The following is a 5,598-nucleotide window of genomic DNA, read 5'->3' on the forward strand; positions in this document are numbered from 1 at the left end:
TTTCGGTTCGTAGCGCGTCGGATCGGGTCAGGTCGGGTTATGTTAAAAAAAGATAATCAAACCAGTTGCGGATCCAGAAAGTTTTTATGGGGTGCGGAAAATATTAAGGGTCGGTTATCTATCGCTAAATATGAAGGTTTTTTCGGTTCACTTAAAGTCGGGCCACATAATAAACAAGATAAATCAAATTAATTTTCAAATACATGATAAAAGCACATTAATCATTGTTAAATGAATAATAGAAAATACAATATTCTTAACTATTTACATTTTTCAAAATGTAGCCATTGTAATATCACTATTTAAATATTATTACAAAATCGTTAGTTTTCATGTATGATAAAAGTATGTATATTTAATTCTAAAGAAGATATGAATAATAGTGTAAATTATAAATTATAAACAATTTAATAAAAAACAAAAGTAAAAAAGGTAAAATACAAGATCAAAAATATTACCTAAGTAAAAGTTAATGATTAAATAATATAAAAAGTAAATTAATAATAGGGATTTTGTCATTCTTTTAGATTATTTAAATCGAATATAATATAATTTTCAATGTACTGCAATTTCAATTTTCGAGGTGAACTGAATACAAGAATCATCTTCCTTCTTTTCTCACTTAAAATTCTTTTTCCTTTTTAATCTTTCGAGCTCCTCCAATACCTCTACAACTTTTCTGTCCACCGAAAATTTTCCTCCTTTGTTCTGTTCTTTCATCTTCGCTCATGGGGTGCGTTATCAAAATTTCATAAGGGACACATCTTACATGTATACTAACCGAATAAAATCCATTAGGTGTGCCCGCCCACCAAGGGGATAACCTAGGTCCGCCCCTACCTACATGTAAACAACAGCCTTAGCTACATGATACATGCTAAAAAAACTAAATACACACATATGAGATTGAAACTTACAGTAAACAACAACGATCTAACACCATAATCTTCTTCAGAAACAAAGTTCATCCCCTTGAAAACAATAGCTTAGCTACATCAAATATGCAACTTTAGTTAATAAATCATATTCTTTTTAAACAGGTTTTGCCCTTTTGCATATAAACAGCACCATCATACATCTGGAATATTAATTACCATACGATTAATATATATACATATATATATATATATATATCATGAATCAAAATTATATCCTAATAACTACTAAAAAAACCTTGCTCTCTTTGTCATTTTTCACGCCAATTACTTTATATCTCAATAGATGCGTCAATCAAATTGTCGATTGACTAAATCATAATTTTTGAAGTTGATACAAAATCGTTTGAATGAACATGGATTATTAATGTGCGTAAAATACAACATATAAATTATATCGAATGCGGCGTAAAATCAACCCTTTTTTGGTACTAATGTTGGAAAAAGCATGTTTCTTTGTTTCTTTTTAATTTACAGGATCAAAAGAGCTTAAACACATAAAAGGAACAAATTAACAGCAGAAACCAACATAAATGCAAAGAAGAAGGATTGACACGACTCGCCAAGCCCCCATCCACATCCAAACCAACAAAAATAACAAGAACAGAAGCTCTGGCACGGGGCCGTGCCCACCAGGCATGGGTCGTGCCCAATCAAGATTCCCTGCAGAAGAAAAGACAACAACAAAAGACAAACCAGACAAACCAATACGGGGCCGTGCTAACATCAACATATGGTATGGTCAACTCTAAGATTTGCAGAATCTAAGATAGTACAACAAGTACAATTGCTACGGGCCGTGCCGTTGACACACGGGGCTGTGTTTTTACAAGATCTGACACTGCAGTTAATGAGGAAGAGAGAAGGAAGGCCACGGAGCCGTGTAGGAGGGCACGTGGCAGTGTTGACAGTCTACTTTCAGCTACAAATAGGGGTGCTTGGTGTCATTCCAACCCATCCCTTGGCAAACACTTCTCTCACACTTGTCACCACTCCACCACCACTATAACACCAACACCCACCACCATCATCCATCTTCTATCTTTCAGAGTGTGTAGTAGTCTCGGGATTCAAAATCGATCGTAAGAGTTCTTGTCAAAAAAAAGGCCATGCTTGGCTAAACTCTTATATCACTTGGTGAAGACAAATCTTTTATGTATTACTTTTTGATTTCCAACCTTTGGTTCCTTTTTATTTGGGTACGTATTAATGACTTTAATAACTAGTTTTCTATATTGAAGGTTAATTTTACTTAATCATTCTTCATGTTTTGTTGATTCGCTCATTCGTGTCTTTACGGTCTATATAAAGCACGTTAACTGCCTGGAAGGGGGTTAGAAGGGTGGTTGGGTAATTTCTTGTCTCGTTCAGTGTATAGATCCTGCAAGAACCTGGTTCAAACTTAGTAGGACTTCACGATAGGTAGGTCTTAACCGTCTCAGGAGAAGTAAGTACCGCCTGAATCCCTTATCTATAAACTACTATTAAAATATTAAACCGACCTTGTGGGACTGTATCCTTGCTGACTCAGACCAATAGGTTGAGGGTAATGCTGCCTGGAAGGGGGCCTACCACTTTTCGCATTAATAACTTACTTAATTATCTTTCAATAATCCGACCTTGCGGGACTGTATCCTTGCTGACTTAGACCAATAGGTTGAGGGTAACGATGCCCGGAAGGGGGCCTACTACTATAACTTAAAGATAATCTTTTAAAATGCCCAAAGTGCGGAAATCATTAAAGGACACATAAAAGGGGAGTTGGAACCAAGTGATTCCTTCTTGTTTATTTGTTTTTACTTATATTTTATTTTTATTTTCTAGTTTATCTTTTTATAACTCTCAAAACTTTTTATCAAAATTTGGTTAGATTAGACGTTAACGATAAGCCGATACTAAAAGCTCTTGTGTCCTTGGACGACCTCGGTATCTTGTCATCACTATACTACGTCCGCGATGGGTGCACTTGCCCTAACGTGTGTAGAGTGATAGTATTATATGGTGTTTTGAAAAATTTAAAACTTGATTCGCGAGTAAAAGTGCTTAAAATATATCTAAAAATTATACACACACACGCACACGTCAATTATAAAAATAATTTTGTCAAGTTCACTCTCCTTTTGTACTGTAAAATTATCATCTCATCACATATATTATAGGTTAATAAGCCTCAATATATCAAAACAGACTTATCAATTTATGCTCCATATTATATCAGTTTCTTTAATCAATGATAAATAAACGATTGATGCTAAAAGATATCAAATAAGATTGGGTTGAATAAGAGTGGTATAGTATGAGCAGGTTAATTTTTAGTTTGGGTCGATTTGTATTGGGATGACCTATAAATACTTTTCTATGGGTATTCGTACCTTTATATGATTAAAGGACTTTTTATATGATTAGAGTCAATAAATCACATACCATGGCATAGAGCCGGCGAAACCTCTTTAAAATTAAAGCCACATAGCATCCAAATGTTTCTTTATACGTGTGAGCTTCAACGACCGCCACATACCTGATACGTAAATTTTTTTAGGCGAAATTTAAAAAAAGTAAAAAAAAAAAAAACAGTTTGGAATGTTAATGGCAGAAACCAATTTGAGAAACATAAATATGGCACGCATTAATGTGAGTAAATAAAATGTGCATTAAAAGATCTCAATTCTCCAAGTTTTTAAAGCTATCAAACGATTAATATAAGCATAAACATATAAGAAAGTGGTCATGGACATACCTGAAGCAAGCCATTATATCATAAAGATCATATTCATATTTCCCAAATTCCCATCACTTTGAATTCATAAACACTAACATCAAACAAACATAAAATGCATTAATGAAATAAAATAAACATCTTTTTACACATAAAATAAAATGAAAGATTTATTGCATACCTAATGTTTCTGTAAGTTGGTACAGATAGTTGTGTTAAGTTTTTTGAACAATGTTCAACATATATTTCAAATCAGTCATACCAGTTTTGGATATGCTTCCACCTTGCGTGAAAAGACACTCATCAGAAGACAATAAAGCCATCACGTCGGACCAAAAAAAAGGATTTTAAAAAGCATTTAATTTACAATTACGAATCTTATGGCTTTAAAAACGATTAAGAAATCGGTGATTACAAGAAGCTTTCACCTTATTTAAGAAACTAATACTCATCATCAATAGCAAAATCTGCCATTTTGAAAGATTTAAAATTGTTGTTCATTAAAGTGAAAGCATTAAAGGAAGGAGAATACATCAACGTCGGTTTTATATTGAAACGTAACAATCAAATTTATACTATGGGGAATACAATTTCTTGCAGCCAATACTACCAACCTTCAACCTCTTCTGAGGGTGTTTGGGAGCTTCAAACGAATTAGGAGCTTCAAGATCACAATCATAGTTAACATATAGATCAATAAGCATATGGTGAAGTTAGAAAAAGTGAGATGAAGAGAAAACATTTCGAAAGAAGGCCAAAGTGTATTTTTAACGAAAAACCTCCAAATGATTTCATTAAAAAAATAATTATCATCTATACAATATAGACTTTGTAATTATATTTGACAAACTAATTATCTACAAAACATCACGACAAATGCAGATTCATCTACCAGCATATCAAACGCAGATGAATCTACCAACACCATGTACAGATTTCGAAACTAAAATATTGAAACCTTGTTACAGATCACAAACATTTAATTTGAAAAACAAAGAAGTCTAACTAGGAGGCAAGAACTCACAGGCATTTTATTTCCAGATGATGTCCATGGCAAAAACTCACAGGCAAGTAATTTGCATCTTTAAATTTTGGTTGAAGCATTTCATCAAACAGTTAGTGTGTGTCTTTAAACCTTCAAGTTTTAAACAACACAAAAAAAACATTACTCCTAAATAATAAACTACATGAGAAACTCATAAAGATCTAATATCAACACTTAAAAGATAATAAATCTACTTGTTTCAATAACCACCATAATAAAGTAAAACAAATAATTGCCCTAATAGACTCATATGGCTGAATTAGTACTTTAATCACAGAGACATGAAGGTTGGATAACGTATTCGTGGTTCTGGTTTGAGGAGCTCACTGCTTCAATTTACCATCCTCCAAATTGAAATCATCGTTTTCTAACATTACTCGATTGCAATTTAGATTAAAAAAATTAATTTTACATACATCAACAAAGTAAAACAAAATCCAAACAAACATGTTGAAATCGATTGAACATAAAGCGCCGATCTTCAATCTTCAACAAAGAACAATCGATTTTAGGGTTTGAAGAAAAGAAGAAAATTAAGGTTAGGCTAACACTAAATTGCAAATGATATGATGAGACATACGTAACCTCACCTCTGAACACATAGAGAAGAAGAGCAGAGAGTATCGATGTGTAATGAACGGTTGTGAATGAAAAGTAGGGTTTGCAATCTTGATAAATTAGAAGTTACAGAGAGAAATGGTTGAAGAAAAATAAATTAAGGAGTTAATTGCCAAAATTGTCCTTGAGGTGTGGGCAGGTTTGCCATTTTCGCCCAAAATGACACTTTTGTATCAAATTGCCTCCAACTTTGTAACTTTTTGCCATTTTCATCCAAACCATTAACTTAGTTTATTTTTTTCTGTTAAGTTGAGGATATTTGGATGAAACTAGCAAATATAAAA

The 5,598-nt window shown here is 33.0% G+C and overlaps 1 long non-coding RNA gene across 6 annotated transcripts; it reads right to left on the reverse strand.

Moving 5' to 3' along the window:
* Positions 1 to 511: 511 nt before the first annotated feature.
* On the reverse strand, positions 512 to 5,375 carry LOC118487616. 6 transcript variants are annotated; one of them, XR_004882143.1, is made up of 8 exons: positions 5,287 to 5,375; positions 4,676 to 4,786; positions 4,266 to 4,312; positions 3,833 to 3,934; positions 3,673 to 3,745; positions 3,360 to 3,453; positions 918 to 990; positions 512 to 840 (listed from the first exon to the last, which is right to left on the reverse strand). It is a non-coding gene; the product is annotated as an uncharacterized LOC118487616 (long non-coding RNA). The 6 variants fall into 6 exon arrangements; XR_004882142.1 differs by lacking the exon at positions 4,266 to 4,312; XR_004882141.1 differs by having other exon boundaries at positions 3,833 to 4,312.
* Between the last annotated feature and the right edge of the window lie 223 nt (positions 5,376 to 5,598).

Source organism: Helianthus annuus, chromosome 15 (assembly GCF_002127325.2).
Source record: "Helianthus annuus cultivar XRQ/B chromosome 15, HanXRQr2.0-SUNRISE, whole genome shotgun sequence".
NCBI classification, from domain to species: Eukaryota; Viridiplantae; Streptophyta; class Magnoliopsida; order Asterales; family Asteraceae; genus Helianthus; species Helianthus annuus.